The sequence below is a fragment of the Ranitomeya imitator genome, chromosome 3, assembly GCF_032444005.1.
Source record: "Ranitomeya imitator isolate aRanImi1 chromosome 3, aRanImi1.pri, whole genome shotgun sequence".
In the NCBI taxonomy this organism is placed as follows: domain Eukaryota; kingdom Metazoa; phylum Chordata; class Amphibia; order Anura; family Dendrobatidae; genus Ranitomeya; species Ranitomeya imitator.
In genome coordinates, this window is record NC_091284.1 from 34557851 (window position 1) to 34571100 (window position 13250).

The 13250-nt window shown below is 39.9% G+C and overlaps 1 protein-coding gene across 1 annotated transcript in view; it reads left to right on the forward strand.

The window, feature by feature from the left end:
• The first annotated feature begins 652 nt into the window (after positions 1 to 652).
• ERG (ETS transcription factor ERG) overlaps positions 653 to 13250 on the forward strand; it is a 315956-nt gene continuing 303358 nt past the window's right edge. The window contains exon 1 of the mRNA XM_069760741.1: positions 653 to 914. The gene's annotated coding sequence lies outside the window, so the exon portion shown is untranslated. The remainder of the gene's footprint in view (positions 915 to 13250) is intronic.

Genomic DNA, 13250 nt, shown 5'->3' on the forward strand with positions numbered 1-13250 from the left:
ATTATTATTATTATTACTATTATTATACTGTTATTATTATTATTAATACTGTTGTTATTATTATTATTAGATTTTAGGCATTTATTATTATTGTTATTATTATTATTATTGGATTTTTGGCATTTATTATTATTATTGTTATTATTTTATTATTATTAAATTTTAGGCATTTTTTATTATTTTGACTCCCTTTTATTGCATGGATAAACTATAATAGTATATCTTTTTGATTTTGTTGGATATTATTGATGGAGAAGTAGGCATAGCAATGCTTCTGGCTGAGATTAGTTATTTATGCTTTTTGAATCTGTATCTTAATAGTATATAGGCTTAAAGTAAATTTTTATAAATGTTAATTTTCACACTTGCGTTTTTCTTTCTTTTTACCATTTTATGTTTTTTTTTTTTGTTGCTTTTTATCTCTTTTAGTTTTTGTGCTTTTGTCGGCTTTTATCTCTGCGTCTTTCTACAGAGGAATGTCTACAGTCCACGTTCGGTCCCTTTTGAGCTTGCGTGCTGGGGTTTGTTTTCCAGGCTCCTGTGTGGTGGTCTGTGGGGTATATGATGCTGCAGTTGTGGAAGTTTCAGTCTGGGAGGACTCTGGTCGGTTTTCCCTCATCTATGATTGGAGAAGAGGATAGACTCATACTCTGGGCTGAGACCACTGCCAGCGACTGAGTCAGTTCACCTCTTTCTCCATCCAGAAGCACGGGACTCTGCAATATATCCACATTTACCACCGGTTCATAGAGGAACATCCACACTACACATAGACATTTCTACCGGTCGCTGCTCCTGAAAACTCCAACCGAGCATCCGAAAAAGTCTTTCCTGTCTCCAGCCTCCTCCATCTGTTGCTGCTTTGTGAAAGTCCCCATTCACGGATCTATGACTTCTCCCACTCCGCAGACTCGGTGAGTTCTCAGGGATTTTTTTTCCCGGAAAACTTTGACTTTAAAGTTTACAGATGTAGGAGACCCGAGTCTGTCATCTGGTGATATCACATCCATACGTAATCTGTAACTTTTCCGTATATCTAAAAGTATCATGATGCACTAAGAATGACAAAGTCATCTCTGCTACATCAATATTCATTTTTTTTTTTTACTACTAAGCTGTCACATCTGTTGACGACTTGTCTTCATGTATGGCGGCTGTTTTTTATTTTTGCGTTATGACGAGGTGCAGCAGAGCGAGCGTGTTGCTTATTCTTGAGGAATTTTCCTCAGTTACGTATGGCAGACTCAGCTGGAGCTGACAGATCTTTGGAGTCTAGTAACCCGGTTTTCATGAACGTCAATGACTGCTTTAGTAACGGATGATGTGTCGGGGAAGTCCAGGTCTTCGTCTTAGGACGTTGAGATTGGAGGCGCGTTATTTTGACAGATGACATAGGCTGTTGCTAGGTTTAATAAGCGGAGGGAGGAGGTTTCCTGCAATGTTTGGTAAATGACTCTTTTCGCTTTTTATCATCCAGATGGGATTATATTTTACGTAGCGCCGTGTCATGGCTGATTGGGATGAATGGTGATGTGTAAACCAGAGGGTGAGTGTTAGTAAGTGACCCATCGCAAGGCCGCTAGACTGCACTCCATCCGAGCCGGAGACTTAATATCTATCATATTACATCATATAATTGGATCATTCTCTGCATTTTTTAACTAATAAATCTTCCATCTTAACACCTTGGCGCATATGGATGAAACTGTACTACCATGCCAAGGTTTGCATGCATGGAGCAGAATCAGTACCTGAGTCGGAATCATATCTGCCTCTATAAGCAGCGATCACAGCTATTTAACCACTTAGCTGCCACTATGACTGACTGTGGGTATGGTTACCACCCAGATGAGAGCCTGCTGAAGGCCTCATCACTGCCATCTCGGTCCTGCCAGCCTGTGGATGGTTTTCATCTGAGAATATAATTTTGAATATACAGTATATTGCAATACTTAAAGTGTTATTATTCCCCATCTTCATAGATGGATGCTGTTGGATAGTCCTTGTAAATACAAGCAAATGTTCAATTTACTGCTTGCTAAAATTTTCAGTCGTCGTTGAGATATCAATACTTTTTTTTTTAAAGCTGGCCAGGATGGCTGGATAGCGCTGTTACCTACTAATACTGGCCAGGTTCAGTACATTGCTTACAAGCTAGATACTTGCGGTGGTCGGTTTCCTCGGCAACGAGCTGTAAACAAAAAAAATGTTAATATCTACAAATTTTAATAAGCAGTAAATTGCCAAAGGTGTTTGTTTTTACAGGCAGTATCCATCCGTGACATCGGGAGTAACTCTTTAAGTGTTGCAGTATATAGCACAAGTGATCAAACCTGGTACAAATACTGTAGAGGAATGAAAAATAAGGTGAAAATTTGTCAACATATATATATATATATACACCGTAAATCTAATTTAAAAATAGAGAAATAAAAAAATACACCTTTTTAGTTTCATTGTGTCCATAAAAGTGCGATTTATGTATATACAAAATTTATTACCGAGTACAGTAAACAAAAAGAAAAACAAAAAAAACAACAAACATTTTTTTTTTTCAGAATTGCTTTTTTTTAATCAGACACCGCATCACCCTTCAACAACATACCATAAAAAGTGATCCATGCTCACCACATTGGAAACAACAAGTCCTTATACAGCTTTATTGATGGAAAAATCAAAAAGAAAATGGCGACAAAAAAACAAGAGATATACGGAGACGGTCACATTGGCTTCAAAAAGAGGTTAAATATCAATAGCAACCAGTCAGGTTGCCATGGTGCGGCTCTGAATATGAAAGCTGATCAGTTGCTATGGTCAACAATCCTAGTTACATAGGCTGAAACTATATTAAAAAAAATGAAAATGAAAATTGTCTTAGTTGCCCATAGCAACCAATCCGAGATCGGCTTTCATTTCTTAAACCGGAGTGATGACATGAAAGCTGACCTGTGATTGGCTGCTAAGTACAAAAAATGTCCTTAGCAGCCAATCACAGGTCAGCTTTCAAGTCATCACTCCGGTTTAAGAAATGAAAGCCAATCTCGGATTGGTTGCTATGGGCAACTAAGACAATTTTCCTTTGAGATGGATTTGCAAGTGCGTTTTTGTTTTTGGTGTTTGGTGGCTCTTTTGTTTTTGGTGTTTGGTGGCATTATTCGGCGGTGGAATTTTGTGGTGTTTTTCTATTGAAAAAAAAGATTTTGATAGGATTCTTTTCACATTACAAATCACGTGATTCAAAAAGAAATCTCTTAAGTCCACAATTTGTGATATGAAAAACGACAAAAAAAAACACATAAGACATAAGAAAACTCCCAAAACATTAACAAAGTCATAAAAATGCAATAGAAACGCACGTTACATGGAAAAAAAGGGTTTTTTCATGTTTGTTGTTTTTTTTAATTAAGTCTAATTTTTTACTATGCTGATTTTTGACTTGCTACTAAAGTTGTTAAAGTTTCCTAGAGCTGTTTCTTTAATCAACCTATAACTACATCTAAATTGCCGCAAAAACCTATTTGCAAAAGTCTAAACTTCTTAAGATGCTTTTTCTATATAGCACTAGCATCGTAAGAGAAGTCGCTAATGATCACGGCTCCCTCCGCAGAAACAAGACTATGGGAAATTTGGCATATTTGACCAAAAATTTGCAATAAAGGCCACCACAGAATTTATCACATTTGACCAAAATTTGCAATAAAGGCATCCATAGAGTTTCTTAAAAAGTACAGTGGTGATCCACTGGGTGTTGTAGTTGGTCAGGGTAGATTTGTGATCTGTGTGGAGATTTGTTTTGTATAATGGACTTTTTCTGGGATAAAGGAATATTTTGTCATAATTGAAGAATGGGGCCAAGGCTGTCAAGCCCATACAAGTGCTGGCGGCCATGGTCCTGTTGGGGGCCCTCTCTGTCCAGGTTTTATTTGGCGACATCCGCCGTACATGTACCCACTGCTCCGATCACAGCAGTTTAATCGCTTAGATGCTAAATTGTGACAGCGGCATTTAAGAGGTTGGAAATTTCCCTTAGAAAGGCCACCGGTGCAAGGGCCGCCGATGACATTGTGACAGGCCTCTGTGTCTGCCATGTTTGTGTACTTTGCAATACACTTCAATATTACATTATTGCAGAGTATTGCGCAAGTGATCAAGAGATTGCAGGCTCAAGTGATCGCAGGCTCAAGTCCCCTAGGAGGACCAGAAAACTATGTAAAAAAAAGAAGAAAAATAGTAAAAATAATAATAAAAAAATTAATAATATAAAAAATAAAGCAATCTAAAAGTTCATATCAGCCCCTCTTTTCACAAAATGCAAATCAAAATATTATATATATATATATATAAGATATATATATATATAAGATATATATATATATATATATATATATATATATATATATATATATATATATATATACAGTTAGGGCCAGAAATATTTGGACAGTGACACAAGTTTTGTTATTTTAGCTGTTTACAAAAACATGTTCAGAAATACAATTATATATATAATATGGGCTGAAAGTGCACACTCCCAGCTGCAATATGATAGTTTCCACATCCAAATCGGAGAAAGGGTTTAGGAATCATAGCTCTGTAATGCATAGCGTCCTCTTTTTCAAGGGACCAAAAGTAATTGGACAATGGACTCTAAGGGCTGCAATTAACTCTGAAGGCGTCTCCCTCATTAACCTGTAATCAATGAAGTAGTTAAAAGGTCAGGGGTGGATTCCAGGTGTGTGGTTTTGCATTTGGAAGCTGTTGCTGTGAGCAGACAACATGCGGTCAAAGGAACTCTCAATTGAGGTGAAGCAGAACATCCTGAGGCTGAAAAAAAAGAAAAAATCCATCAGAGAGATAGCAGACATGCTTGGAGTAGCAAAATCAACAGTTGGGTACATTCTGAGAAAAAAGGAATTGACTGGTGAGCTTGGGAACTCAAAAAGGCCTGGGCGTCCACGGATGACAACAGTGGTGGATGATCGCCGCATACTTAATTTGGTGAAGAAGAACCCGTTCACAACATCAACTGAAGTCGAGAACACTCTCAGTGAAGTAGGTGTATCTGTCTCTAAGTCAACAGTAAAGAGAAGACTCCATGACAGTAAATACAAAGGGTTCACATCTAGATGCAAACCATTCATCAATACCAAAAATAGACAGGCCAGAGTTAAATTTGCAGAAAAACACCTCAAGAAGCCAGCTCAGTTCTGGAAAAGTATTCTATGGACAGATGAGACAAAGATCAACCTGTACCAGAATGATGGGAAGAAAAAAGTTTGGAGAAGAAAGGGAACGGCACATGATCCAAGGCACACCACATCCTCTGTAAAACATGGTGGAGGCAACGTGATGGCATGGGCATGCATGGCTTTCAATGGCACTGGGTCACTTGTGTTTATTGATGACATAAGAGCAGACAAGAGTAGCCGGATGAATTCTGAAGTGTACCGGGATATACTTTCAGCCCAGATTCAGCCAAATGCAGCAAAGTTGATTGGACGGCGCTTCATAGTACAGATGGACAATGACCCCAAGCATACAGCCAAAGCTACCCAGGAGTTCATGAGTGCCAAAAAGTGGCACATTCTGCAATGGCCAAGTCAATCTCCAGATCTAAACCCAATTGAGCATGCATTTCACTTGCTCAAATCCAGACTTAAGACGGAAAGACCCACAAACAAGCAAGACCTGAAGGCTGCGGCTGTAAAGGCCTGGCAAAGCATTAAGAAGGAGGAAACCCAGCGTTTGGTGATGTCCATGGGTTCCAGACTTAAGGCAGTGATTGCCTCCAAAGGATTTGCAACAAAATATTGAAAATAAAAATATTTTGTTTGGGTTATGTTTATTTGTCCAATTACTTTTGACCTCCTAAAATGTGGAGTGTTTGTAAAGAAATGTGTACAATTCCTACATTTTCTATCAGATATTTTTGTTCAACCCTTCAAATTAAACGTTACAATCTGCACTTGAATTCTGTTGTAGAGGTTTCATTTCAAATCCAATGTGGTGGCATGCAGAGCCCAACTCGCGAAAATTGTGTCACTGTCCAAATATTTCTGGCCCTAACTGTATATATAAACATATTTGGTATCGGTGGGTCTGTAACAGTCCAAAATAATAAAATTTCAGAATATATGTCCCGTGTATGGAACACAACGCTAAAACGAAAAGAAGAATGAAAAATGCCAAAACTGTTGTTTTTTTTGGCTATATGCCTCCCAATAAATGGAATAAATAGAGATCATAAAGTCGTATGACCACAAAATAAAAGTTGCAAAACAAGTCGCAATAGAACTCTATCAACAGAAAAAATAAAAATAGTTATAGCTCTTGGTAGGTGAGGAGGAAAAATCAAAACCAAAGACTATGTTGCTCAAGGCCCCCCATAAACCTGGAGCCGGCCCTGCATGCGGCACATCGTAGGGCTGTATATGACAATTAATAGAATGGTAGACCGATGGGGATTAACACCCGGATCAAGAAATTGGGCAAAGAGTAACTCAAACCTCAATAATTAGGTATTATTTATGGTTTATTCTTCTAATAATATACTACTATAGGCAGAGTCGCTGAGATGGAATTGCCGACAAAATCAGAATGTGCTGAAATGCCATGTAGGCTAGGGGTTAAATCCTAGCTCTGCAGGCTTTGATTAGGGCACCAGGCTAACTCGGCATATAAACAGGCTAGGTGTTCATCTAAGGCAGTCAGCTGGGGGAAGCTGACCAGACTGGATGTGTCATGGAGTCGAATAGAGAGCGACAAGCCAGAATCCCTCTCCGAGAAAAGTCTGCACAGGCCGTGGGCAGAGAACCACAAGCATCAGTGGTTGCCATGGACAATAGCTGCTTTGTTTGACCGAGCTGGGGATAGCTCAGCCACATATGAGTAACCTGGGTCTGTTCTGTTTAGATAGCGCCTGGACAAGACTAAGGATTTATGTTTAGGAGTTCGTTCTAGTGTTGTGCAACCTGTGAAAAGCAATAAAGACTTTAAAGAAAGTGTATATATGCTGTAAACCAATAATATGCACAAAATTAAGCAACTTTGTAATATATCTTATCAGAGATATCTACTTTTTCAGAAGACAGATTTCCCCATTACTGAGATAGGAGATGACAGTTGGTGCTTTGAAAATTCTATGGAGGAGGGAGGAGGTAGAGGAACAGACACAGACATTCTATGGAGAGGGGAGGAGCTAGAGGAACAGACACAGACATTCTATGGAAAGGGGAGGTGTTGTGAATTCTGCTCTTGGGTTCCCTCCAGTGGTTGTAGGTGGGAATGCAGTTGTCTCTGAGTCGCAGTCCTGGCCAGGTGTATCTGCTGATTGCAGTTCTGACTGGGATATTTAGGTGTGCAGGATTCATTAGTCCTTTCCAGTTGTCAATGTTTCTTGTGAAGTGTTGGATCACTTTCTGGCTTCTCCTGCTTAGCTGCCAATTCAGCAAAGATAAGTGTCTGTTTCTTTTTCTGTGGCACACAAGCTGTGTGCTTATATTCTGTGCTATTCCTTTGTTTTTCTCTTGTCCAGCTTAGACTGTGTCAGTGTTTTCTCAGTCTTGTTGGATTCTCTGGAGTTGCAGATATACGCTCCACATCTTTAGTTAGATGGTGGAGTTTTTGTATTTTCTGCTGTGGATATTTTTGAAAGGATTTTTAATACTGACCGCTTAGTATCCTGTCCTATCCTTTCCTATTTAGCTAGTGTGTGCCTCATTTGCTATCCTGTTTCCTGCCTGCGTGTGTCTTTTCCTCTACTACTCACAGTCAATATTTGTGGGGGGCTGCCTATCCTTTGGAGTTCTGCTCTGAGGCAAGGTAGAAATTCCTATTTCCATCTATAGGGGTATTTAGTCCTCCGGCTGTGTCGAGGTGTCTAGGTTTTGTTAGGCACACCTCACGGCTACTTCTAGTTGCGGTGATAAGATCAGGGTTTGCGGTCAGTATAGTTACCACCTACTCCAGTGAAAGTTTTCATGCTGCTCCAAGGTCACCTGATCATAACAGGGAGGAGCTAGAGGAACAGACACAGACATTCTATGGAGAGGGGAGGAACTAGAGGAACAGACACAGACATTCTACGGAGAGGGGAGGAGCTAGAGGAACAGACACAGACATTCTACGGAGAGGGGAGGAGCTAGAGGAACAGACACAGACATTCTATGGAGAGGGGAGGAGCTAGAGGAACACCTGTGAGAGACAAAATCTAAAAATATAAACCAGGAAATCACATTATAGGATTTTTACATAATTAATTTGCATTTTATTGCATGAAATAAGTATTTGATCACTGACCAACCTGCAGGAATTCTGACTCTCACAGACCTGTTAGTTTTTCTGTCAGAAGCCTCCTACTCTGCACTCATTACCTGTATTAATTGCTCCTGTTTGTACTCGTTACCTGTATAAAAGACACCTGTCCACACACTCAAACACACTCCAACCTCTCCACCATGGCCAAGACCAAAGAGCTGTTTAAGGACTCCAGGGACAAAATTGTAAACTTTTACAAGGCTGGAATGGGCTACAGGGCAATAGGCAAGCAGCCTGGGGAGTAGGTAACAACTGTTGGCACAATTATTAAAAATGGAAGAAACACAAGATGACTGTCAATCTTCCTCAGTCTGCAGCGCCATGCAAGAACTCTCCTCATGGGGTAAGGATGATTCTGAGAAAGGTCAGGAATCAGCCCAGAACTACATTGGAGGACCTGGTCAATGACCTGAAGAGAGCTGGGACCACAGTCACAAACATTAATGTTAGTAACACATTACACTGTCATGGATTAAAAATCTGAAGGGCATACAAGGTTCCCCTGCTCACACCAGCACATGTCCAGGCCCATTTGAAGTTCACCAATGACCATCTGCATTATACAGGTGGCATGGGAGAAGGTCATGTGGTCAGATGAGACCAAAATAGAACTTTTTGGAGGAAGAAGACGGATGAATACAACCCTAAGAACAGCGTCCCAACCGTGAAGCATGGTGGGGGAAACATTATATTTTGTTGTTGCTTTTCTACAAAAGGGACAGGATGACTGCACCGTATTGAAGGGAGGATGGATGGGTCATGTATTGCAAGATTTTGGCCAACAACCTCCTTACCTCAGTAAGAGCTTTGAAGATGGGTCTTCAATTTTTATTGTATCAAATACTTATTTCATGCAATAAGATGCAAATGAATTACTTAAAATAATACAATGCGATTTCCTGGTTTTATTTTTAGATTCTGTCTCTCACAGGTGAAGTGGACCTATGATAAAAAATTATAGACCTCTCCATTCTTGGTAGGTGAAAAAACTTGCAAAATTGGCAGTGTATCAAATACTTATTTTCATATATATATATATATATATATATATATATATATATATATATATATATATATATACTGTATATATATATATATATATATATATATATATATATATATATATATATATACTGTATATATATAATCAAAAATGGGGTAGTGGGGAATTTGAAAGTTTTCCCACTAAGAATGTAGAGGTCTATAATTTTTAACGTAGGTACACTTCTATTATTGATATATATATATATACAGTATATGTATGTATATATATATATATATATATATGTATATATATATATATATATATATATTATAGATATAAACTATAGTTACTCTTTAAGTGTCTGTCGTGCACTGGAGACTTCACACCTTAAAGGGTAACCCAAGTCTCACAAGGAGCCCATGAAAGCAGATAAGGCATGTAGAGTTCTGTGCCAGACATAGAACACAGGAAGGTCATATCCAGAGTGGGTTTATTAAGAAAACATGCGGAGAAGTCGCTGGGGAGAAAAGTTCAGCTTTCTCTTATGGCTGAGCCTCGGTGCCGTCTCTTTAACAAGAAGCTCACTGTAGGGAATGGAGGACTTAACCTTTTACAGATGTATAAATGTACAGGTCGAAGGTTACCACTTTGGACACGATCACCGCCATACGTATAGATATTGTGCAGTACGTACAGAGCGGTAATTCTAGTGATATAACCTAATAGATATAACCTACTGTAATTTACCAGGTTTTAAGTAAAAAATGTTGTAAATAAAAAACAAAAAAAAATTATTTTTCTGTCATATTAGTAACAGCTGATTTGACATTACACCTACCATTTTCCAATCCATGAAGATAACCTGCCAGGTGTTTGCCAGTTTTTGGCCACTCGCTAAATGGGGCCCCTTCTGTGCTTTCTTATGGCAACACGTGCTAATTACCTTCTTGCACAGAAGGAGATGGCAGAGAAGGCAAATTGCCTGTGCCCTTATTCTGCCAATTTGGTTTGATTGACAACCCTCAGCACTGAGGACATGATTCCAAGCCCTGGGATAGGAGATGCCAGTTAGACTTCTCTTCCATCTCCACCTCATTGACTGCAAAAGGTAAAAATCCATCCGTCCATCCATCCATCTATCATTTTTTTATTTATTTAAGCACCTGCAATACCAACAGTATTAAAGAAAATCAGTCAGTAGAATGAACCCTCCTAAGTAGTGTTGAGCGATACCGTCCGATACTTGAAAGTATCGGTATCGGATAGTATCGGCCGATACCCGAAAAATATCGGATATCGCCGATACCGATATCCGATACCAATACAAGTCAATGGGACATCAAGTATCGGAATGTATCCTCATGGATCCCAGGGTCTGAAGGAGAGGAAACTCTCCTTCAGGCCCTGGGATCCATATTAAAGTGTAAAATAAAGAATTAAAATAAAAAATATTGTTATATTCACCTCTCCGGCGGCCCCTGGACATCAGCGGGAGGATCCGGCGTCCGGCACGGCTTCTTTCTTCAAAATGCGCGCCTTTAGGACCTGTGGAATGACGTCCCGGCTTCTGATTGGTCGCGTGCCGCCCATGTGACCGCCACGCAACCAATCAGAAGCCGCGACGTCATTCCTCAGGTCCTAAAAGGCGCTCATTCTAGGACTTTAGCTGAGGAATGACGTCGCGGCTTCTGATTGGTCGTGTGGCGGTCACATGGGCGGCACGCGACCAATCAGAAGCCGGGACGTCATACCACAGGTCCTAAAGGCGCGCATTTTGAAGAAAGAAGCCGTGCCGGACGCCGGTTCCTCGCGCAGATGTCCAGGGGCCGCCGGAGAGGTGAATATAACAATATTTTTTATTTTAATTCTTTATTTTACACTTCCGATACCGATACCCGATATCACAAAAATATCGGATCTCGGTATCGGAATTCCGATACCGCAAGTATCGGCCGATACCCGATACTTGCGGTATCGGAATGCTCAACACTACTCCTAAGCCATCTACAAGAGCATGTAGGTCCAATAAACTTCTACTTTTGGCTCATTTAACCAGAGCACCTTCTTCCACATGTCATGCAGGGGATACTTATAGAATAATGAAGAAGGTGCTTTGGTCAGATGAGAACAAAGTAGATTTTTTTTGTGCTAAAAGCAAATGGCAGAAAACTAATGCTGAATATCTCCCTGAAAACACCATCCCCACCATCACACATGGTGGTGGTGACATCATGCTGTGGGGAGGCTTTTCTTCAGCAGGGACAGGGAAGCTGGTTAGAGTTGATGATATGGAGCTCAATACATGGCAATCCTGGAGGAAAACCTGTCAGAGGCTGGAAAAGACTTGAGATTGGAGTGTATGTTCACCTTCCAGCAGAGGCAGAGGGTTGCGGTCTCCACGGGCCCCGAACTCTGAAGGGTCCACCTGGAGCTAGGCTGTTGTTAACTGTACTTTTTTTACTTATTTAGTTACAGCAGAGTATATTATCATTTTGTTCATTTTGTTCTTTTGTCTGTTTAAATTGCCAATGTGAACATGTGGTTATGTGCTGCATGTATACCAACTTAAACCCCAGGATAATTTTTTGGTGATAACTGTATGGGCATGCGCAGTTAAACTATGTGGCAGAGCAGGGAGACTCGATCTACCTGCACAGCTACCCGGCCGCTATGGGGCCCGTGAGCCAGGGTGGGCCCCCTTGCACTTTATCGCCATTAAACTATATTGGCTGGATGCTGATTTACTCTGGGGGAGCCGGATATTGCACCTCACAATTATAGATTTATATTTTTTTAATATTTAGGAAACCGGGTATAATTTCCTTTACACTTTACACATGCTCATTACTTTGTGTTGATATCACACAAAATCCCAAAGAAATAAATTTAAGTTTTTGGGTACAAGGTGAAAAAAAATTGGAAAAGTTAAGAATCCTAGAATTTTAGAGTTGTAAGGGACCTCCAGGGTCATCGTGTCCAACCCCCTGGTGAATGCAGGACTCACTATATCATCTCAGACACGTCTGTCCAGCCTCTGTTTGAAGACTTCCATTGAAGGAGAACTCACCACCTCTCATGGCAGCCTGTTCCACTCATTGATCACCCTCACTGTCCAAAAGTTTTTTCTAATATCTAATCTGTTCATGGGGTATGAATACTTTTTTAAGTTACTGTAGATAAATAGTTGAGCGATTATAGATAAATAGATATGTGATAGATGATACAATAAATGGCATCACATTACACTATGTATATAATATAGCATCATACAGAGACAGGATACTATATTAATATATCTATTCCTGACTCCTGGCTCGGTTATTTAGTATTACTGTGTGAGGATATCATATAACGTCTCCCCTCCCCCTCGTAGTTCCTGTATAATGCCTTTTCCACGCAGTGATTTTCTCTTTACTTCCACCTTGTTGTACACTGGGGCCTTTTGTTGCCTTCCTCACTCTCGAGACGCTAGATAATGACGTCATATTCCCAAAACTACATCTGATCTCCGTTTTTTTTTTTACTTAAAGGAACCTTTTCTTTACATTATTTAGAGTCTACAACACCAATGCCAGGCGTACTTGACCCGGACCTGTCAGGAAGGAAAACCCCTTGTTTTACCCCCTACTGTTTCTTTACATTTCACATTTACCAAGCGCCTTGTTGTAAACCTCAGGATTGTATCACTTGTTGACTGCGGCACATTGACTATTATTGATAAGTTCATGTAGAGACATAGGGGAAAAGGGGGGATTATTTAAATCACTTTCTCTTGTGGGCGCTTTGTCGTAATTTGCACCAAACATGTCCAACTATGAAAAAGTGTTTGATAAATTTTGGCGCATGTTGACATATAACACTTCTGTCTTGGGTTGTTCCTACACATTGGCACATGTTGACGTATAACACTTCTGTCTTGGGTTGTTCCTACACTTTGGCGTATGTTGAC